The following is a 24205-nucleotide window of genomic DNA, read 5'->3' as shown; positions in this document are numbered from 1 at the left end:
GGTTGAGAAACATTGTCCTAAAGTAACTAGTTCAGAAGTCTTTTTCATTTAATGTAAGAGAAATTCTGCTTTAATTCTTACATACATAAGAATCACACACACAGAGAGATGCTCTTCAGACTGTTAGATGAACTTAATCAAATCAGTTAAATTGTCAGGAAGCTATCCCTGCTAGTGATAAGCCAGCCGACTTTGTAATGCAAAGTAAAGACAACAATCCAAGTAGTAGAAGGTAATCAGCCCCTGTGAATCAGCTGCAGCCCTCTATGAAGAGGGGTTTTGCCTCTTGCTAGCAAATTATTCTATTCCAGTTTGGCCAAGTGCTTTGCAGAGGTGACCTATTCTGCCTCAGTTATCCATTTTGATTCCATATACTTTGATTGGATCAAAATGGTGCAGCTGCTCCAATTAAAAGTGGGGTACTCCACTTCACAGGGGAGCTTGGATCCAAGTGCCAGTCTGCACAGCCCTATCATTTAGCCATGGCCCAGGATTTTCTGCAGCTAAATCTATCCCCTGATTCCAGAGTGGCTGCCATTTTCAATTAGCGCAAACCAAAATTTGAAATTGAATTTCAAATTCTGATGTCTGCTAATCAGAAATGGCAGTTACTTTGGGTTTGGATGGCAAGCTTAGCTGTGGACAGCTGCAGAATTTGGTTCAGGAAGTGTGTGAATGGTGGTGAGAGAAGGTAAGATGGGGCTGGGCACATTCTTCTTAACCAAGAAGAATGGTTTACCATGTTTTCCAAACATGCTTATAGTCCCATTTTCTCACAATGTTAATCTTACTGGGAAGAGTGAAATGACAAAGACAACACTAATACATTCTGAAGGTCAACCAACAGCATCTATGAAAAGTATAACTTCTGGAAGCTTGGTGTGTCAGGCAGATTAAATGAAGATGCTTGTATCTCTGGACAATCTGAGAGGCCCCATGTGTGGTCACTGCAGTCAAGAGATCAGATCACTTAATTCCATTTCTTGAGTGAAATCCATGCCTAAATTTGCAATATATGCAGTTGATGCTTTCCATTCAGCATCTACATCTGGGTCTCGTGCAAGCAGCTATTAAAAGCTGCCTAGAATTGTTATAATACACAGCATACAAATTTCATTATTAGTTTATTATTTCTATTTCTTTTTTCAATTTTGAGGCCCCCCAACTCCACAGTGACTCTGTGTGGTTTACAATTAAAAATATAAAAGAAATCAACATAGATCAGAGAACAAGAATACAACTGACCAGAAGATAAAACCAAAACACCCAAAGGGGTTCAACCATCATTCTATCCCCAGGCCTGGAATGTCAAACGGGTAGGAGGAAATGCATGTAAAAGAAAGGAAAGGATGCCAACCAACACTAGCATATAACAGGGGCTTCTTAATGTAAAATCAAAAGATAACATGACTTGCACAGGTTATGTCTTTCCTTCCCTTAAACTGATGGCTGACCCCTGTTATTGGGGTAGTATAAAAATACAATAAAATGTTACTGAAGTAGCCTGCATATGGTATTTGTCACAATGAATTGCTACCAAGACCTCAATATACAAGGTCAAGGGACTTTAAAATCTATCATTGCAGTCCCACTCCATTCCCTTCTGCTCCTATCCAGTACACATCCTTATGATTATGAAAATAAAAGAGCTACCATATCTGAGTCCCACAAAGCCAAACAACAATTAAATGGCAGCAAAGAGATATAGGAGAAGTAAATTGTTGTTGGTATCTAGCGGTCATCCAAATTTTTGCAGCCCACACCTGCTAGCCCTAACATTTGACAAAGATCAATTGTACAGAACTCAGACTCCCACTGGAAAAAGGAATTGGAGCATGCTAATCATTACTAGAAAACAACTTTGGTAATAGAACTTCAGGAATCAGATAGGAATATTCTGTCTAACATCCCATAAAGCAGTGTTGTCCAAACTTGGCCACTTTAAGATGAGTGGACTTCAACTCCCAGAATTCCCCAGCCAGCCAGCCAGTGAAGTCCACTCATCTTAAAGTGGCCAAGTTTGGACAACACTGCCATAAAGGCAGCAGTTTGGTAATGCTGGCTGACAGTAACAGATATTAGGAGAACAGCAATAAAACTATGATATTAACCTTAAGGGTACATTTTTGGCTCTTCTGCATGCTTTGCTTGGGACTTCAGTGCCTGCTTTGCTGAATGAAGATATTTATTTTGCCTGTTTATCCTAAGAAGCTTTCCATATCTAGCAGAAGAGTTTCTCTTGAGATTAAATAATAGCACAGCCAGATGCTATTTAGTCTGATAGCACAAACAAAGAGATGTTGTTCTTCTACTCACATAAAGGCACAGTAGCTCCCAGAGAAAAAGAAACTGAATTTGGTGAGAAAGAGAGAGAGAAACTGCAAACTAATGCCATACTTTGGTAGAATATTTACAGAAAGGCTCCTGTGAAAGAAACCCTCAGCTAGACCCACGCAGCAGATGTCCTGTATCTGAAGATCCCAGTGGACATTCCAATTAGCTGTGATACAGTATTTATGCTGGATCCAATTCCATGGAAAATGGACCCTATTTAAGGCTCAAAACTGCATTGCCTCTTTAAGGTCTTAGGCTCCCTTTAAGAACTCTAACGAAGAGTTGAACATGCCCAAGTCTTCATGTCAGTTCTCCCTAAAACTCAGTAAGGAGGTGAAGCCGGAGATAACTTGGTGTCCTCCAATTCTGGGTTTACATTTCTAAGCCAAGGCTGTATAATGCATCCATGGCAGCACATCCAAGGACAACATTTATGTGGGAATCGGTTCCATTGAACTCAGTAGGATTTGCTGATAATATTTTGACTTTTCTACCTAAAAACTTCAACCCTTCCTAGGGTTGTAAAAGAAACCTGCGACAGATTTTATTCAGACTGAAATACGGTGATCTGACAAATTTGAGTCTGTTGCAGCAGAGATGGGAAGTAATTAACTAGTCCCCATTAGGGTCTACAACCATACTGACATCCCCCATACATCTGGCAAATGTAATATATCATCTTATTCTATTGATATTGCTATTAGTGGCAGATGATAACGACAATGGCACAATTCTCTTGCAATGATACAGGGCTGATTACACTCTCCAGAAACCAGGGATGGGAGAGTGTGGTACAGATGCCCAAAAGATCACAAATATAGTCTGATAGTCAACATGCAGCTTGCATAGTAAATATCTGCTCATGTAAGTTTGTTGTGCTATGGGAATTGCACCGTCAGACTGTTTGAGAGGTGTCTTGTGGTCTCTGTACTCAAGACGCTAATTCAGCTCATTCTCCCTCTCTTACTAAAACAGGACATATGTTTGTAATACATGATATGATCTGTGCCAAGTGTATGGCAAGGATGATTTCCTGTCTTACAAATATGTATTGTTTATTAGAGAGGTTCCTTGGCTATGAGGAAGAGCATTGCTGGATCAACAGCATTCTATTAAATGTGACTTGGAACCATTAAAGAAAAGATTGGGATAACAGTGTTTTTTTTAAAAAAAAAACACCTTCAGGTAGCTTCACGTTCTCAAGTTATACTAAAAAAGTTATGTGCAAAGGTTTAAGCTCCCTATATTAGAGATCATTGTGTAGGAGAGCAATTGGGATTAAGAAAACTGCAAAATAATCAAACTGAATCAAAGACAAAAACCTGTAAAGCACACTTGGAATTGGATTTAAACTGAACTCTGCACGTCCCTAATTCTTACATTCTTCAAACTAAACGAAGCACAGCTGCAGCAGAGTTTTTTCCTTTTGTCCTGGGCAAAATTCCCCTGAAACTGTTGGAAGTTCCTTGGTTCAAAACTGCCCTAACATACATGATCTTTATGTAATTCCCTCCATTCCATTCTGTGCTGTTATGCAAGCAAGATCTGAACTATTTGTTCTAAGGCAAGGAACATCATTAACCCTTGGCTGAATGCACCCTCAATGGGCACTCCACAATAAGTTAGAATAGGCTCTTAATATGCAGAAGATTATTTCCAGACCAGATTAGCTTTCTGTAATAGTCTCTCTAGATATTTTTACTTTACAACATCTGGCAAACAATATCAGTTCCCTCTGAGCTACAACTCACTGGTTATAATTCTTGCTTTCAGGAGAGATGGAGAAATATTGCAAACACGACACACGTCCTGAATTTCTTTAAGACAGAAGTACTGATAGTACGTACATAATATTTCAAGGAGATGAATTAGATTTGTTTTCTCTTGAGATACATTTGTTATGCTATCGGTGACTGTTCTTTGGGATCATGTGGAAAGAAACTGAGAGCCTATTTTTCTGTAACCTATAGGGCATCCTGTATATGCTAGATATCAGCTATAACAAGTTTATTTATTAGATTTATATACTACCTTGATTTTGTCCAACTCAAGGCATTGTTCATAATGCTCCTGCCTGCTATTTTCCCCATAGCAACAACCCTGTGAGGTAGATTGGGCTGAGACAGAATGACTGGCTCAAAGTCACACAGCCAGTTTTCATGCCCAAGGGAGGACTAGAACTCACGGTCTCCTTGTTTCTACTCCAGTGCCTTAGCCGCTACATCAAACATGGATTTTTGCATCAAATTCTAGTTTCAAAATAGAGTACCAATAATGCTGTAATAAAGAATGCAGAATATATATTTTGAACTGAATAAAATGAAGATGCTAAAACTTTTACAAACTTCTGACTTCCTCTTTGTCTCCCAAGTATTAGGAAAGGAACATGATCGACAAGAACTCTGAACCGCTTGCTTGTAGATGTTAGCCCTTTGAGGTAGTCCAGGCAGGAAACCAAAGCCATGAGTGCTAATGTTACCTTTATCGTAAGGTTATAGTGGCAGAGTCTTGCAAGTCTGAAAGCATTTTCCCCCTCCCTTGCCTTACTTTCTGTAGAACTAGGCAGGATCCCTTCTGAAGTGCTTTCTCCACTCCCATTCCTGCTGTGGGCTGATATATTTCTTATCTGACCATTGCCCTGGCTGCAGCTCTTCCACCTGTCTCCCAAGGTTATTCTCACAGCCCATTACATCAGAGAACTTCTGGAATTAAACCCTGAACCATATGAAGTTAAATCCCAGAGCCAACAGTTTCTTTTCCCTAACGTTAAAGAATAATTTCAAGCATTATTTCAAACCTTAATTTGAATCAACTTCCTGAGTCCATCAACATCTCAAGAGCTAAACTAATGCATCCAATGTTATAAGTCCCCAACAAATGGCAATATTGATGCGCTAAAAGCTCTGACGTGTTCTTCCATCCCTGTTCTTTCACTTCAGTTGGCAGGAAGTTGCTGTGGGAAAAGATTGTGTTGCTACTGTTTGTGAAATTGAAGTTTGGAGTGAGTACTTCTCAGTGTGCCTTAAACAACATGCTCTGATTGAAGTTTTGACTGCTGGAGGGGTCTCTCTGATTGAAATTCACAGCTGAATTTTATGGTACTAATTGTGTTTACATGAGCGCTGTGCATTGGAACAAGAAGTTTCACATGAGAAGGGCTGAGGATTAAGGACAAATGGCAGATCATTCACAGAGAAACTGTTGTCAAGCTTGGCATTTCACAGGAAGGTGTGAGTCACATTTTTGATGTTCTTCAATATTGGGAGGTTTGTGCAAAATGGGCTCCTCGCTATTTTGTCAGGCTATCGGTGTAAGGATAAGGAATTTCTTCACAGTGTTGTGACAATCAATGAAACATGGGGTGATGATTATGACCCAGAAAGAAGTGCTGGTCCATGGAATATCTTCACAAAGTCTCACCTGCAGAAAACTAACAAACAAACAAAACAAAACAAAAAACAGGCTTCTGCAGGAAAACTCAGGATTACAGTTTTTGGGGATGCAGGTGGCGTTATTCACGTGGCAGCACTTTCACCTCAGTGCTCAAAACTTTGAAGCAATAATTAAGCAGAGTTCAGGAGCACAAGAAAGAAATTCTGCTACCATGTGATGTTAGATCCCACACCTCACAAGATGGCCAAGAGACAACTGCAAAGTTCCCTCTCACCATTTTGCCAATCCACCATGCAGCCCAACTGTGGCAGCATGGGACTTCCACTTTTTCCCAAAATTGAAGGAATACTTTTACGGGCATTTGTTTGACTCAGATGAAGTTTGGATTTCTTTCGAAATTGCTTTAAGAAGCTTGTATAATTATTGGCAGAAGCATGTAGCAAATGGTGGTGATTATGTGGAGAAATAAATACAGGTAACAAACGTTTCGATGATTATTTTCCTATCTCATGTATTAAAATATCTCTATTTAAACCAAAGGTATGGAGCGGAGGCATTATTTTTCATTCAGCTTCCATACATATCTATGCAAGCTGTTTTGTGAAGAATGGAACCAGGCACTGTTTTTAAAAAGTATAGTGTAACTTTTTGGCAGGTCGACTCTTTTCACAAAAGCAGTCCACTAAATTCAGGTGAGTCATCCCTACTCCATTTGAAGTCCGAAAACAATTCCCCCTCTGTTCTTTGGGATTGCACTTAATTTAGGGAGTATAAATGTGATTCCTTTTACCATCGGATTTTTTTTAAACATGGAAAATAACTATTCTAATTACAGTTATTTCATTATTAGGGTGAATCCAAATACTTGTGTGGGAGGGTGGGAGGAACAGTTAGTGACAGTTAATGAAATAAACTGGAAATGAAAATGAAGCTGAGTTACATACTTAAAGAAATACCGATAGGCTGAGTACAAGCAGCAATTAATTTACTAAAGTATCTCATGGTCATTTTCATGGGAAAAGAAAGTGTTCTTTTTTATCTGTAAAGAAGGGAGTGCTGCTAAACTTGTCAGTGTGTGTGTGTGTGTGTGTGTGTGTGTGTGCACCTTTGTTGTTCTTGACTGCTGAGACTGCCTGGACAAGTCTGTGCAGTTTTAGGGGCAACATTTTCAGTGGTGCCTTGCCCTTGCCTCCTTCCCAGGGCGGAGAGAGAGTGACTGGCCCACGGTCACCCAGGTGGTTTTCAGTCCTTCCTAAGGCAGGACCATCACTCACCATCTCCCAGTTTCTAGCCTGGGGCCTTAACCACTGCACCAAACTGCCTCTCAGACTTCAATTGCCACTTGGTATATACACAGATAAAGAATGCTGAGCCTTGTAATCCAGCAATATTTGGAGATCTGTAAATTATCCATCTTTCTTCTAACCCCGTCCTTTCGAGGTAAAGAAAACTAGTATGTGATCCTTCCCCAACATTTACAGTAATTGCCCCACAGTGCTATGTTGCAAAAATACTTGTTCTTGTTGTTATTATTAAAAATTATACACCGCTTCAGTCAGAATGACTCCTAAGCAGTATACAATTAGAACAAGAATATGCTAAATCAGTGTACAATATAACTACGAATATTAGAAATAACAATTTTACATAAAACTAAAATAAATTCAGTGCTGACATCCATCAGTCCCTGAAGGCCTTCCAGAATTGCTAGGTTTTCACAAGACATTAGAAGGTCAAGATACATGAAAGTATCCTGTCCCCACAGAAACCCATTTAATGCACAGATAACCCTACCCTATGCTAGTAGTACTGAATGTGAGTTGTAGGAAAACACAGGAAGTTCATGAAAAGGCAAAAGACTGTCATGATTAAGGTCATTTGTTAAGTAGAATTTTAGGAATGCCTTTAGCATATCACTGTTTAACTTCACTCCAACACCAGGTGTTGGTAAAATTAGTTCAGACTTCTTTGAAAGCCTATATATATAGGTGATATATATATATATATATACACACACATACATACACACACACACACACACACACACACACATACAGTGGTACCTCAGTTCACGAACTTAATTCGTTCTGCGACTCTGGATGTGACCCAAATTGGTCGCGACCCGAATCAAATTTTCCCATAAGGTTCAATGTAAATACGGTTAATCCGTTCTGAACCATTTTTTTTTTTTTAAACCACAAAAACATGAAACAAAGTACAGTACAGTACAGTATGAAGAGAGAGAACGTTGACCTTGCTTGAGACGACTTCTGGCGTGGAGGACAGGAAGGCAGGTGGAGAGGCGGTTATTGTTTGGAGGGAGATTCCCCCTCCAAAAGGACATCGGGGAGATCTCCTTCAGGGGTTTCCTCTCTTCTTTGCCTCTTAGCTGCAGGCTCAGTTCTGGGGAAAAACCTGTCTAAAGTCAGTTGTTTTTTCCAGCGCTGCATAACCCTCCGGAAATGAGAGACCACGTTATCGTTCATCAGATTCAACACTCTGTTCGTTACAGTTATGTTGGGGTGGTGCTTCTCAAAGAAATCCTGGCACTCATTCCATTTTTCCATAATGGATTTAATCACATCACTGCTAACCTCCTCCCTGTCTTCCTCTTCCTCAGTGGAATGCTCCTCACCAAGCACTTTCTGCTGCTCACTCTGGAGTTCAACAAGTTCTTCCGTGGTCAGCTCCTCCTTATGGTCCTCAACAAGCTCCTCTATGTCTGCACCATCAACAACCAGACCCATACTCTTGCACATGGACACAATCTCCTCCACTACGTCTGCATTAGACCCTTCAAAGTCACGTTCAGTGACACATTCTGGCCACAGGCTGACTTTAAGGTTCGGTAGGTGACATCTTCCCAGGCTTTGTCAGTGAGGCTGATGCAGTGGAGGACATTGAAATGTTTCTTCCAGAATTCTTTCAGAGTCAAGGATGTTTCTTCAGTGACATTGAAACCCCTGGTGAAGAGCGCCTTTGTGTACAGCTTCTTGAAGTTGCAGATCACTTGCTGGTCCATGGGCTACAGAAGAGGTGTCATGTTGTGGGGGAGGAACTTGACCTTTATAAAGTCATACTCAGCATCCATATCATCCACCAAGGCTGGAGGGTGTGCCGGGGCATTGTCCATCAGAAGAAGGCACCTTTCAGGCAGTTGGTTGTCAGAAAGATATTTTTTAACGGTGGGTGCGAACACCTCGTGCAGCCATTCCATGAACAATTGCCTCGTGACCCAAGCTCTCGCATTGGCCCTCCACATGACAGGCAGTCTAGCCTTGTTCACATTGTGTTCCTTGAATGCACGAGGGGTCTGGGAATGGTACACCAGTAGTGGCTTAATCTTCAGCTTGCCGCTTGCGTTCGCACACAGCAAAAGGGTCAATCTGTCCTTCATGGGCTTGTGCCCTGGCAGTGCCTTTTCCTCCTGCGTGATACAGGTTCTGTTCGGCATCTTCTTCCAGAAGAGCCCTGTTTCATTGCAGTTGAACACTTGTTGAGCGACGTATCCTTCCGCCTTCATGAATTCTGCAAATTCATTCTTGTAGGCTTCTGCAGCGGCCTTGTCAGAACCGGAAGCCTCACCATGTCTTGCCACACTGTGGATGCCACTTCTCTTTCGGAATTTCTCAAACCAGCCTCTGCTGGCTTTAAATTCCTCACTTGGTGCGCTGGTAGAGGGTTGTTTTTGCAGTAAATCACTGTGCAATTTCCTGGCTTTTTCACAGATCATAGCTTCACTAATGCTATCACCTGCCAGCTGTTTCTCATTCAGCCACACTAACAAAAGTTTTCCCACCTCTTCCAGCACTTGTGTCCTCTGCTTGGTTAACATCGTTACTCCTTTTGCCACATCAGCTCCTTTGATGGCATCTTTATTCTTCAAAATAGTCGAGATTGTCGACTTCGCCATCTTGCACTCCGAGCCCAGATCAGTCACACGAATACCACGATCGTGCTTTTCTACAATTTCCTTCTTCAATTCAATGGTTATTTTCTTCAAAAACTTATTCTTACCATGTATGCTCTGCACTTTCTTTGGAGCCATGCTAACAACACGCCAAAAAGCTTCACAGGACGTCTGTTTGCTACCGCGATCTCGCCTACAGGAAGCCACAATCACGTGTCAGCATGGAAAATGGCCGCAGATCCTGTTTGTCACCCGATGCGGAGTTCGCAAACGGAAGCAAAATTTTGCAAATGCTGCTGTTCGTGAACCGAATTGTTCGTGAACAGAAGCGTTCGTGACCCAAGGTACCACTGTACACACACACACACACACACACACACATATATATATATATATATATATATATATATATATATATAAATAATCTATAACTTAGAAGTAAATCACAGGGACTTCCTAGTTTTCTTTTCTTTATTTTGTATGTTCTATTGTAATTTCTTTCTTTGATTGTTGTGAGCCACCCAGAATCACTGAGAGTCGGGCAGCATACAAGTTTAATAAATTATTGTTGGCTGCACAGTCAGCCAGATGTTTAGACTGGTTCTGGCATTTTTATCCACCGATCGAGTCCTTCCCAAGGACCTTATTTTTGCTTATGATGATAGTGATGATGACGATTTCTTAAAAAAAGAAATCAACCCAACATTCATTGGAACATAGAAAGATGCTCTGCTTTTGTATTTTTGGGCTAAAGGAATATTTTTATACTACAGGAAAGGCTGCAGAGTTTATTGGAGTCTTGTGTAAATTATTCTCTATCTCCTGATTTGTTTGTTTGTTTGTTTGTTTTGTTGGTGCCTCCAACTACCAGTGTTGATACCTGGTAACTGCCTGGACTAATCCCCGCAGTTTTAAATTAAAGCTCCTGATTTAATGTACTGCAAATTAAGGGCTGCTTCAAGATCTCTGTTTTCAAAATAACAATAATTACTTATTTACTAAATGTGTAAACTGCCCATCTCCCAACAACTCTGGGTGGTTCACAAGTAAACAACATTAAAAGGAATAAAATAACATAATAGTTGACAAGAACAAGGAATAAAAGAGAGCCAGCAGACAGGAGCAAAACCAAACCTGCGCCACCTAAAGGAGCCTTCAATCACCCTCACCAAGGCTTGGACAAACACCCAAGTCTTTGAGGCCCTTCTGAGCAACAGCAGGGTAGAAGCCATCCAGATTTCGGGGGGAACCTCATTCCAGGGAGGAACAGGGTGCTGGAACAGGGAAGATGTGCTTCCAGGAAACTGACAGATAGGATTGTTTAATCAAAGGGATCCAGAACATGCCAACATTGCCAGATCGAATTGGCCAGGCAGATACTAGGGGGGAGAGCTGGTCCCTTAAGTAACCAGGCCCTATGCCAAGGAAGAGAAGACAATAGGACAACAAAGGCAGCTTAAATCTGTCATGTACATTGTATCTGAACTATTTCTGCACTTCCCTTGAATTCTAATTTTGTTCCTTTTGTGTGTGTGGTGTTAGATATGTCATATGCAACATATCAGTAATAATGCAATTGCTTCAAAATTCACATATGGATGGAATAGATTGGTTTCTCAATATGGCTAAACCCAAAGCAGAATGCCTCCATATAATTATAATTATTTGTTGCATTGGAGATTGTATTTTAAGTTGATGCAGTTATGGCCTACCTCCAAAGTCCTAGGAAAGCACCCAGTCAATCTTGTCTCATTTAAAATGCTAAGCAATCGTATGATTAATTAGCACATGATTAGGAGACCGCTGCTGGATCCCAAGGCTATTGACCACACTGCACAGTTGACAAAACATTCTGGAAGAAGAGAATGTAACCTTTCTGGACAGTTGCCAAGAAAATTTCATAGCCAGGTCTGGGTAAGCCTCTTGGAGTTGAATTTCACTTGAAGGAGATCTTATGTTGCTTAAGGCACAGTTCAGAAAAAAAAACTTAGGCATTTTTAGATGATCTTCCTGGATAAATGAGAGCAGTGGCATCCGGGAGGGAGAACGGGGGTGTCAAAAACATGCAATGGTGGGCACAGCAATGTGGTCCCAGGACTGCCCCTTTTGTACATATATCAAAGTTCCATGCATGTACAAAGGGGTGTGGCTTGAATCATGACATGTCTACCATCTTGCAGATTTTTATCCCCCTGAATGAGAGAAAGGAGCATTGAACTAAGCTGAACAAAAGGCAAACAACAGAGGTGGAGCAGCTATCATTTAAGCAATTTTCCTGAGTCTTAAGTCTCCTCCCAGACTGTCTTGAGTAATAAAGAGACTTGGAGGATGATGTAGACGTGTCCTACCTTAGAGCTATCAATAAATCATCGGCAGCCGTCATCATCATCATCTTCAATTGTTTTGTAAAATGTTAAATGTGCAGTTTTGAGGATCCTTGGGTTCAAAAGCACAGTAAAAATCAAATCAATAAAGGTCTCCTTTTGTTTTCAACCAGGCATAAAAGGATATAACTTTGGTGGAACTGGGTTTTGTAATGCTCTTGCCAGTTTCTAAAGAGATTTAGGTGCTGTTTTTAAAGCTAATATGAGAATGGGTCATCTTACATAAAGGGTAAACCAAATGTACTTAGGATGGAACCTACCTGGAGTTCTGGTCATGGAATGGAGCTTTTTGTCCTTCTGGAAAAATCAGTAATGAGGATCAGAAGAGCTTCTGGAAATATATGAGAGGTGATACGGAGAAATGAACTGCAACCAGGTTTGATGAAAGCAACAGCTCTATTTCCTGCTGGAAAGACTATTTGGGCTACTTAATACTGTCAAATACATGCTTCATAAAATCACATCACTCTTTATAAAAAGCAAAGAGTATATTTCTAAGATCAGACTAGGCCCAAGGCTTTTGGCTGCCTAAAGTCAAAGATAAGTTGGGATTGCCTTTTATTCCTTTTATAGAAGGTGATTGAATTGGCCATCTGGTCCTAGTTCAGCTTTGGCAATGGTGGAACAGGCTTGTGTAGGGAGGCCTGGCAGACTCCAGGACATAGCATCTATTACCTGGTGCACAGCGGCCTCATCAATAGAGCCAGTTCAGAATAAGCTAACCAATAAGAATCACTGCAATTTCTCTTTGCATTACTTTTGTAAGTATGACTACATGGGAGCATCATCGTTTAAAATAAGTAGAAAGAGCATACATATATTGATTTATATAAGGTTTGGTCTTTTTCCCTGGAGATAAACCTGCATGAGTCTATTCTGGAGACAGCTTGGAATTCTCTCAAATTTCTGGAATCTATACCTTTCCAACAAAGGAATTTATCCTAAAAATATAAATTTAGCAACAATATAAGAGCAATAGTAGCTTTGTTGAGTTTGAGAAAATACTCCAAAAATCCATAAAGGGAATATTTTTAATGTGCTACCTGACCTTGTGCAAACTCATTGCACAACTGAGTTTCAAAAACTCATCATAGTCCAGCTGATTGGAGAAAAAAGAAGGGTGAAGAGTATCCTATGGCAGAGCTATCTCTGAACCACTCTACTTGGCTACATAGTGTAATAGAGAAGCTTTCAGATATATAAACAAGCAAATGTTTATGTCTATATTGTTAAAAATATAAAAAATCCATTTGATAATGTTGAAACTATTTCTTACCTATCAAGGTAATCAGATTACTCGGCTCATGGAAGGGAAAAATCCGCTTCAGTCTCAGCAAAGCCTGAAAGCTTCTGAGCTGTTCATCTAGGTAGTAGAAGTCAATCAGTCAAACAGCAGCACATGGTAGACTTTGCCTTGAATCATAAAGCTAAGCAGTTTCAGACTTGGTTAGTAGTTGGGTGGGATTTCTAATTTTTTAGAAAGGTTGCTATTTGGGTGGGATTTCTGATTTTTTCTTTCTAGGAAAACTAATTTGTAGTTATGTCTGGGAAGTCCAAAAAACATCCTGGAGTAAGGCAATACTGCTGCCAAGAAAATGGCATGGACCTGTTCATGAAGTCACAAGGAGTCAAGCTCAACTTGAAGGAGGCTTTACATTTACTTACCAAGGGCTAGGAATGGACTCTCAAGTAATAGTGCCTGCAAGCTAATATAATGTCTTCCTTCTCCTGTGAAGATCTTTACAGTAGAAAGACTGACTTTGTTGTTTTATAAGTCCCCCCCCCCAAAAAAAGCAATAGTAATTGTGTTGATCATCAGGGAAAAAAAAATCCCAAATCTATAGAGACACAATAAACATTTATGAGGCCTCCTGAAATTGGCAAAGTCACTACAAGCTTTCAAGTTTCAAGAACTCTTCATCAGGCAAATAGGGACAGGGCATTGTTGCAATGCTCCATAATGATTATTATCAAGTATTCTTGTTGATTTCAAGAATTGAGAAAGGATGGAAATGCTTTGGATAAAGTTGTTTAAGCAGGCACCAAAGGCCCATTAAACAGAACAAACCATACTCTTAAGATCGGTATTGGATTGCAGCCTCAATCAGCAAAACAAATACAAAACAATACAAAACAACACACATCCGAATGACTCAGCACCACAATGACCAGAATAAGCCCTGAAGCTGAATTTCTGCATGGGCAAAGGCTGAGAGCTGTAGCTTGGGCAGGTGCATTGATGCACTGCAGGCACCCAGGATCTGGGAATGACGAAAGCCATTGTCCCCCGTGCAACATTAACATCCACATGATCAGCAGGTCTCTTCTCTGTTATTTTCACTTTTCTTGTGGGTACTTTTTAAAACTCTAAGACTACATGCTATAGATGTTTTCAGTCTACAAGCAACTGTATATTAATATGCATTCATGTTTATGCACACACTGAGAAGGAACTGCACTCACATTATTTTTTTTTCCATTGGACTGTTTTTGTTTTTTCGGTTTTGGATAGAGCAACTTGATCTCGGCTGCAAACATCTAAACAATCACTAGATGGCAGGAAAGCTTTAGACTTCTCTTTAGCTCTTTGCTGCCATCTAGTAGTCATCACTGGTATCCCATGCCTTGGAGAAGAAGGGACTCAATAGAGCTTGGCGGTCTGAATGCACTGTTACTATCTCTGCTCTTTCTCTCTCTCTTTCCCACTGACTTATATGTTCTTCCAGTTACACAGATCATACACCTATAACCAGCACTAAGATTAAAACAATACACCAACATCTTAGTAGCATTAACAAAATCCCCAACACCCAAGATTAACCGCAGGTATCAACATTTATCTACTAAGAAGGAATGACAAATACAACTAATTCCTCAGACCTCAAAGGGCTGATGAAAAAGTCAGGGCTTGGAGAGCCTTATTGGGATTGCAGAGGTGCTAGATATTAACAGAGTCCAAGCTAAATGATTAACTTTCCTTCCGCCTTAAAAATGTATTATCTGGATCAACCAGCGACAGACCAAAGTGGAGTCTGCTTGGATGTTGCTTAGCAACTGCAGGAGCTGCCAGCTTCCTAAGGGATCTGTGTTGTGTATGTTGTGTTGCATCAAGGGACTCTGTTCACACCACATCGCTCTTAGTAATTTAACCACAGATGTCTCAGTTGACCCAGTCTGGGGAGGGGGGGAAGTTGCACAATGCAATGAACCATAAACTAACCACGCAGGATGGGTTCACACGACACGCTAGGCTAAAATATAATTGATTTCTTTGTGGTTCAATATGCTGTGCAAACATAGCTGGTCTTGCTGCTGTCAGGAATATTTTGCTTCTGAGCTAACAGAAATGGTCAAATTCTCAAACCACAGGGTTTAATTTGCTTATTCGGCTACTCTGGTAGCATTAGTCCAGATTCCTGAGTAGTAACTAGGTTTTGGCACTGGGCATTTCATTGTTCTCTGCTCTGAGCCTGAGATAAGGGCCTGCATTTTTCCAGAGAATGATATGGCAGGTTAGCTCCATTAGAACCCAGCCACTCTGCTTCCATCTGGACAGCTGGCTGTTGTGTCAGTCTTTCAGAACAGGGCTTCTATTAAAAATGTATAAATCTTGTCATCCCCAGGACAGAAGGGCCAATAAAGGGCCCTTCTCTAACTGGGACAAGATTTAATCTTTGTACTTCAGTGAACAGATAGTTTCCTTTGGAATAATCTCATATGTTCCTGGATCATGGCATCTGGGCCTGTTACCTATTCAGACTGTTCCTAACCCACCCTAGAGCCAGTACAGTGCTCTGAATAGCAGTACCACAGTTCTGTCCACTGTATACTTCTTCTTCTCCTGAAAAACCTCCCCACAACCCTGTCTCTCTGCCTTGAGGGCCCAACCATGGTTTTTTCAGCCTAGTACAAGCTTATAATCACCTCCCCCAGTGCCAGGGAGGTCCGCACAACTATTCTGTGCCACTGCCAAGGACACCACATGGACTCTGATAGCAGTTCCACGACTCACTGTGTGATGCCAACTTACCCTTTAGATCCAGCTGGTCATGTATGCTCTGCCTTTGGGAAGGAGGCCTGGTTGGTAAATCCAAGACTCCAGAAATGATGTTCCACACCTTGGGAACTGATGCATACATTCTTCCTGCTTCCTCTATTATTATTTGATTTTGAACCTCACTGTACCCTCCATGTCCACTGGCAGTAGCCAATGTTATCTATTCAGGAGATCTGTTATATAGTTTATGCCATCTTTCTGCACGACTTCTGTGTACCCTTTATTTTTTGCCGCACACTGCTCCGCTTTTGTCTCCCTTCATAAAATAACCAGTGCGAAAAACAGTACAGAGCTTGATTGATAGGCCCTATACAAGTAACTGTTCCACGTTGGAAGCCTTATATTTTAAAAAGAAATTCCAGAAGCCTATGCCCAGCAACGTCTTTTGGAATGGATTTTGCTAGCTTCTGAATTTCTTCAAACGCTAGATAGGACAATTTACATTAGCTAAAATCTGTTATCAGTTTGGGCAGAAGCCTCAGACTTTGAGAAAGCATGAATGACATATTGCTTTATGTAAGGTGCTCAGAGTCGTTTTGAGTTCGGTATTTGTTAAATCAAGGCAAATAAATAAATAGTATAGTCTAGGACTAGGACCTCCTGTCCCCCCTCCCCCCCCTGCCAAAGCATCTTTTGACTGTATTGTGGTGGCAGTGGTGATGATATCACTTGACTATGTTTGGAAAACGTTAGTGTCATATGATGTATCTGCCAGTATTTTTCATCATCGATTGCCATTGCCAGAAATAATATATTAAAATCATTTATTTTTGTCCTATTACTATTTCCATATTGCCTAAATTGGCCTGCAAAAAAGACACTGTCTGATATGAAAAATAGTAGCTTCCTTTTAGAGGTGTGCAGTATTTGAATCTGAAGTGGGAAAGGTGTTTCAGACCAGCTATGGGGCCCTTTGCTGTACCTGTCTGCAACCCCTTAAAGAAGCCGTACCTTTTCCTCAGTTCACACAGTGGCTGAGCAGTGCCAGGAAAAGGCAGATTTGACTTAAGGAGAAGTTCCAGATGCGTTTGACTTAAGGGGACTTTTTTATGGAGCCACTGACAGGTACAGCAAGCACGCCTGTGCCAGATCTGAAGTACCTTTGTCATTCAGATTCAAATACTGCACACCTCTGGTACCTTTTGTTTTGCCTCCTTGAGCTTTTGCCAGCCTGAATTGTATTTATTCCCCGATACTATGAGTGATAGAGAAGGTCTGAGCAGCTTTTGCTTCTACTGTTCCTGAGATCAGGGATTCACCCAGCTTTCTGCCCCTCTCCTCTCTCCACAGGTACAAGGGACACTGGAACGTTTTGTTCCTGAGATAACACGTCACATGGGGAAGCATAAATGTCTCTGAGATAAGAAGACGTAGGGTTTATTGCACAGGAACGTTCTGTCTAAAGAAGGCGCTTAGGCTGCCTAGCCACTGATGAATTTTTTGATGATGTTGTTTCTGCTTGACTCCGGGAAATCTCACAGTTGAGACTCTTGTAGGCATAATTTCCAAATGTATCTTCAAACATAGTTTGTAATTTACTCTTAGTACTTTTTCTCCCATGAAAATAAGGTTGCTGCCTGTGCTAGCCCCCTGACTAACATGGCTAAGTGTACCCACTTTCCCGCACAATCTCGTACCTTGACTCTCTCTCCCAGATGTACAGCATGTGGATTATGCTGTTTTCCGGTGGTCCACGCCCAAACCAAAACACACACCCATTTCTCTTGTTTCGATCCATGGACAGAATAAAACAGGGCTGCTTTGTTCCAGGAAGAAGTGATGGGCTGGAGAGCAGGAAAAAATAAAGCAAAAACCAAGGACATTTGTTGCTGGGGGAGTCAAAAGAGGGAGAGAAGAAACAGTGGTAGGAATATTGGAACCAGTGAGATATATAGTTTTGGGGCAGGAGTGGTAGGGGAGGGAGGAGAGGAGAGGAGAGGAGAGGAGAGGAGAGGAGAGGAGAGGAGAGGAGAGGAGAGGAGAGGAGAGGAAAGGAAAGGAAAGGAAAGGAAAGGAAAGGAAAGGAAAGGAAAGGAAAGGAAAGGAAAGGAAAGGAAAGGAAAGGAAAGGAAAGGAGGGAGGGGGGAGGGGGGGAGGGAGGGAGGAAGTTAGTTTTATGATAGGGCTGGACAGGTGGTGGGGATATACCACACTGGGAGTTGCAGGGTAGAGAAAGAAGAGACACCCACCAACCTTGCCCTACTTGTCCTGCCCAGATTTTGTTTCATCTAGGATCTGGAACAACCAACAATTTCTAGGATTTGGTTTTGCCGAACCTTGGCTGAAACATTTCACCAGAAACTCCAAAATGTGATGGTTTGGGGTTTCAAACAACTCTTTTCCTGTCCCCAATATATATGTAATTGGACTTATGGATATATGTAATGGCTTCCATATGTGTGCAGTGCAATGATCCAGAGTAAAGTAATTAATCTAGAGCAAAGTAATTCAGAAACTTCTAACTGGACTTTTGCAGCCATGGTCTGGTAGCCTTAAGAAATTTATGTGAATGGGTTCCTTGGGAGACCTTGGGCATCTCCCCCCCATAATTATATTGAATAATTATGTGCCCTCGGGTTTGTGCCAGCTTTTAGCAACCACGCAGATAAACCTTCTCTAGGATGAATTGCCTGAGATGTCAAGTGAGAATACTGAAACCTGCAATCTCATACGAGAGTGCTAAAGTCAAGAAGAATGTGAAAGATTTGGTGACTTCATGAGATATTAGCCATTTTTCCTATGTCGTTATTGTTATTATTTTTGGCTATTTTTAAATTTGGAAGCAATGCCAACATAATTAGGGGTGTTGTAGAACACCTTGCATCGGTGGGTGCAGTGCTGCTGCCCTGGTATGCAAAAATGAAGGCATGTGTGCATATGCTAATTTAGACCACCAACAAAGGGGTTGCATTCCATAAAAGTTCATACCATGCTAAATCAGTTAAATTTTAGGATAATCTGCAGTTTTTACGATAACAGTTTAGCACATCTACCAGTTTTGTTTGGAGGGTTGTTTCTGGAACTATTGGCATTCATCTGGAAGAGAGAGATTGCCGAAATTTATTCTTAGACATTTGAGCAGGAATAAGTCACCCAAGGGGAAGAGTATTTCCTATTGTTTCATCTCCCCCAAGGGTAACCAGTTGGAAATGGATTGCCAAGAGCATGAATAGGAATTCTGATTTAGCCTGCCCCAGATTCAGAAGAGAAAAGCAACTCTCAGTGATGAGCATCTGGAAACAGAAATGAAGCATTAGAGGCTTTCGAAAGAATACTGAATTAACCATCTCATTCAAGATAGTCTTCCTAATATATAACTGCAGCTTCAGCACAGCTGTTGTATTTAGTTAATGGCTGAAATGGGACCTGATAAGCTCAGTCTAACACCAGCCATGTAGTTGAAAGTAAGCCATGTACTTACTTTCAACTGTCAGGATTTTCTTTCTCATGGGAAAGGGTTCATCCCGTTATCTTTACAACAATAACAAATAATATTTTGACTACAGAGATCATGTGAAAAACACCTGGTATTGTGTGTTGTGTATTGTGCTATTTACTGCCACCTATTGGAGTGTGTATGCTAGTTACCCAGTGGGGGTGGCATAGAGCTATAATACAAGGAGAGGAAAATGTGCAGCCTCTCTGAGTAGTTGTTAGTTGTTTTAGTGTTAGCCACTATGTAGGTTTTATGGGCTACGTAGTTGTAACAAAGTACCAAGTAGTGTACCTCTTCTCTAAGAATTTGTAGCTAGAGATTTTGTTAAGCTTGTGTTGCTAATAAGTCTCGGATGCTACATTTAATGAGAAGATGTGTTTTTCTTTATATTTTGTATGATATTTGCATTTTATGGAATTTTGCATTTTTATCAATAAACACCAGTTAGTATATATTTTCTGACTGGATTTCTTTGTGAAAGAAGAAATGGACATTGCATTGTGTTTGCTTTCATGGCTAATATTTTCCTGGAGTTTTTGCTGCACTCTGCACAAACAGGAGTGTTTGTGATTATCACTCTGCCCGACATCAACATGTCACTCACCTTCACATTCAGATCCTTCCTCTGACATATACTGTATATCACATTATGCTGTTGCGGGTATAAAAGGCTCCTTGAATAAGATGCAATTCCTGTGAGCATGAAATTCTACCCATAACACATACTTGGCTCTGGTTACCTTTGAAGAAAGGGTCCATAAGCAATATTTGGCATGTCGTAATATATGAGTTGGTTTTCATATTTTTCAGTCATGAAGTACAACACTCCTGCTAGCAGCAAGTCTGGTGCCTTGCATCAGGTCCTAGGAGAAGCATCTTGAAATTCCTTTCAGAGTTTAGAGCTTAAGGATTCCTGTTATCTCAATTCCAATAGATCCCATGCTGAGAATTCTCCAGAACTGTTCCACATTAAACCTGTAGCCAGTAATCTCCTTTGCAAGGTGTGGGAAGAGATTGCCAGCTGTAATCATAGGACACACCTAACCACAAACTACAAGCCACATTTTAATCTACTATATTATGCAAAACCAGCCTCTGCAGTTCGTTTATGGTTCAGTGGGTTGAATTAACCCAAAAAATTAGGTTCATTCAGTTGACCCTGAGTTTGCATTGCCTGCAAGCCAGTGTAATGTAACTTAATGGTTAAGGTGTTGGGACGTAGTTAGGGTGAACCAGATTCAAGTCTCCTCTGTATGGATGGAGCTCATTGGGTGATGCTGAGCCAATGGCTCATATTTGTAGTTTAGAGGGTAAAATGAGGGGAGATCTAGGAATACCAGATCTAGCTTGCAAAAATCAAGATGGCAGCAAAGCGTTAGATGTTCCTTATCTCTTTGCTGCAATTGGACGTGCTCTGAATGTCCTCAGGCTAGAAATGGTAGCCCTAGAAAGCCCTTCACATGTACCAGCTAGAGCTCCCAAAGAGAGTGTGTGATAGAAATATAACAATAATGAAAGGAAGAACCATGGGCAGACTTAGTTTGCAGGTCTGACCAACTCATACAAAGTTTGTTCTTCCTTTGAAATCCATTGGTCATCATCTGACACAAAGCAGGCATTTCTAGATGGAAATGTAAGCCTAAACAACCTTGTGTTTGACTGTGGTTCTAAAGGAACAAATTGCATTATTCTTCAGTATTTAAAGAAGCTGGCCAAGGCTGCGGAAAGGGCACTGTTCTGCATCAAGGCATCGCTTAAACCCAGTCCATTGCAGTAAGCTAATTCAAGGCACTTTGACTTAGAAAGTTGCATTGCTCCACCAATGGCTCAGTTGGAAGTGATTGTTCAGCCAGGTGTTTCACTCCAGTAGAATATAAAGTGCATGTGCAGAAGCCACTTTCAGAGTTTGGGTCAAAGCATTGCAATCACTCTGAACTGATGCTTCAAAGGGAAGCATTGCTTTGTCCACCATTGAGGCTCCTCAGATCCCTATCTGCAGCTAATTAATTGCGTGGCAATGAAAAATAGCATATGATATGAATGTGTATAAGTTGGCATAAAATCTTCATTACGTGCCAAAACTTTTGGGTGGGCCACCCCAAAGATAACATTCTGCAAAATCTTAAGACTGAATCAGGATGGATCTTGGATTTTAGTTATTTCAACCCTCTTCTCTATGCAGGATCTAAACTAATCTTCCCAAACATGTTGTCCTCCAGATGGGTTGAAACCAGGACTCCTAGAATTCCTCAGCCAGCATGCTGTCTGAACATGCCGGTCTCAATCTGCTTCTAGACTTTTGGAGCAAGAGAAATAAGTCTCTCCCCTTCTGGATGGTAGCTCTTAAAATATTTGAGCATAATTATCTGCATTTCTTTAATCTTTTCTCTCTAGGTAAGCTATTGACTGGTAATGGATGGATTTTACTTGTGTCCCAGCTTTATGGTTTCTCAATATTCAAGGTAGCTTACAGCAATTAAAAATGCTGATTATAAGAATAAATAATAAAAATAATAAAAGCAAAATTTGAATCAATATTGTGAACATCAAAACCAATTTACCTAACAAAAGCTTGGGGTAAGAGAATGACTTTCACCATGTTCCCAGTATTGGGAAGGGGCAAATACATTTCCTTAAGGAAAGTTTTTCATAGCTTGGGTTCGGGAGGAGACACTCAGGAGAGGGCACTGTGCATCTTCAAAACCAGAAGGTCCCTTCCTACTAATCTAAGTAATTGGTAGTTTCCTAGCAAATGAAGTGGTCCCTCAGATCATCAAGCCATAAGCCATTTAGGCTTTAAGGGTCAATTTCCAGCACCCTAAATTGTACCCAGTAGGCAACTGGCAACCAACGCAGATCTTTTATATGATCCATGTATCTTGTACCAGTTAGCAAACTAGCTGCCACATTTGTACCAATTGCAATTTCCAGATACTTTTCAAGGGCAGCCTTACATAAAGTACATTGCAGTAGATAAAGTGAAATGTAATCAAGATGTTGATAACTGTCACTAAGTTCAGCTGGCTCAGAATGGGTCACAACTGGCCCTCTAGCATAGTTGTACAAGGAAGCTCTTTGCCTCAGCCATCACCTGTAAATCAAGTGGCAGTGGTGAGTCAAGAAGCACTCCCAGATAGTGAACTTGCTCTTTCTGGGGAGTGTATCCCCCTTCAAACAACAGGCTTCACTTCAGTCTCCAAGTTCAGACTTTTCCTTCTGAACGCATCTCTGTTTTGTCCACATTTAATTTCAGTTTACTCTCCTCCAGCACATTATCAAGTTTAAGCAAGATTCAAGGGTATTGATTGCCTTCTTGAAATTATATAGTAAGGAGCAATGGGGCTCCAAATGACAATATCCAGCAGTTTTGTGTAGATGTTGAACAGCACAAAATAAAGCCATGTTGGACACTCGATCAATGATCAAGGGGTCAAGATGGTCCCTCAACACTACCTTATGGATTCATACCAACAGGAAGGGACTGATTTACCCAAGGTCCACCCTTTCAGATAGCCCAGAAGGATGCTGAGGTCAATGGAACTGAAAGCCACCAATGGATTCAGGAGAATTAAGAAGGTCACACCTTGCCCTAATATCTGGTGTAGGCCATCCACCAACGTGACCAAAGCACTCCTAGAACCATATCTCATGAAATGGGTCTCAGTCTAGATAACCCAGAAACATCTGGAGGCTATCACCTTCTCAATCACTTTACCCAGAGATTGAAGTTTAGTAACTAGAGATTACACATATCTTCTGGGGCCAGAGAGGGCTTTTACTATGAAGTTCACATGACTACCTTATTTAAGCAAGTGGAAACACATCCTCATGCAAGATGGCATTAAACTCATGGGGCCAGTACTGATATGGTCAATTTAATCAGCCAGAAGGGGTAAGGGTCATGTAAGCAACTGGCAATCCACATCTTTCCACATACAGTATCTTGTTCACATCCGCAAAAGCTGGAAAGAATTCATACGAACAGGAGGACTTCCCAAAATTAGCTCCTAGTACCTGCCCCAACCCTGGAATTTGAAAATTGCTCACAATGTTCCTCTAAGGTTTAATAGTTCCTCATAGCATTGAGTTCCAGCTGGACACACTCTAGTTTTGTCTGCACCTTCATGGACACAGAAATCCAGATGTACTCAGGACTTGTAACATAGATGGGGGGACATGTTATCCACTCATTGACCACACTATTTTTTGTGGTAATGAAATCATACTGTATCTATTAATTTGGCTTACTTTATGCCATTTTAAATCAATATGTTGCAATCACAGAAGATGCATCCCACTTGAATGCCCGTTGTTCTAGTTCGTAGTGCCCATTTTTCTTGTTTAATGCATTTTTACAAAGAGAAAGAGGCAGCGTCTTTTAGGTGCACTTTTAAAGCACTGCATGATCTGTTCCAGTGGCCTAGTCTTATCCAAACCCTTAATTGCTGTTATCTGCAAAGGTTCTCATTGTGTAAGAAACAAGGTATTTCCTGGAGGGCACATTTGTTTAAGAGTAGCACTGACTCACAGCATTCCATCACATCTTCCCCATCTAAACAGAATAAATCTTTCAGCAGAAGAGAATATCTGTAGCTCAGGGTTGAACTGTGGAGTCCTTGGTGCTCTCTGAGCTTGGTTGTTTGCTTGAGAAATTTCATCATCTGACTAGGTGACATCATCAGTGCTAGTGA

General features: G+C 40.9%; 1 long non-coding RNA gene across 1 annotated transcript in view; it reads left to right on the top strand.

Annotated features, from left to right (window-relative positions):
* The first annotated feature begins 23464 nt into the window (after positions 1–23464).
* LOC148217024 (uncharacterized) overlaps positions 23465–24205 on the top strand; it is a 39093-nt gene continuing 38352 nt past the window's right edge. Inside the window, exon 1 of the long non-coding RNA XR_015795458.1 lies at positions 23465–24201. This is a non-coding gene — a long non-coding RNA (uncharacterized LOC148217024). The remainder of the gene's footprint in view (positions 24202–24205) is intronic.

Source organism: Python bivittatus, unplaced genomic scaffold (assembly GCF_059951505.1).
Source record: "Python bivittatus isolate LINGU-HERP-01145 unplaced genomic scaffold, Pbiv_v1 ctg000020_np1212, whole genome shotgun sequence".
Classification (NCBI taxonomy): Eukaryota; Metazoa; Chordata; class Lepidosauria; order Squamata; family Pythonidae; genus Python; species Python bivittatus.
This window is presented reverse-complemented; position numbering and strand designations above follow the sequence as displayed.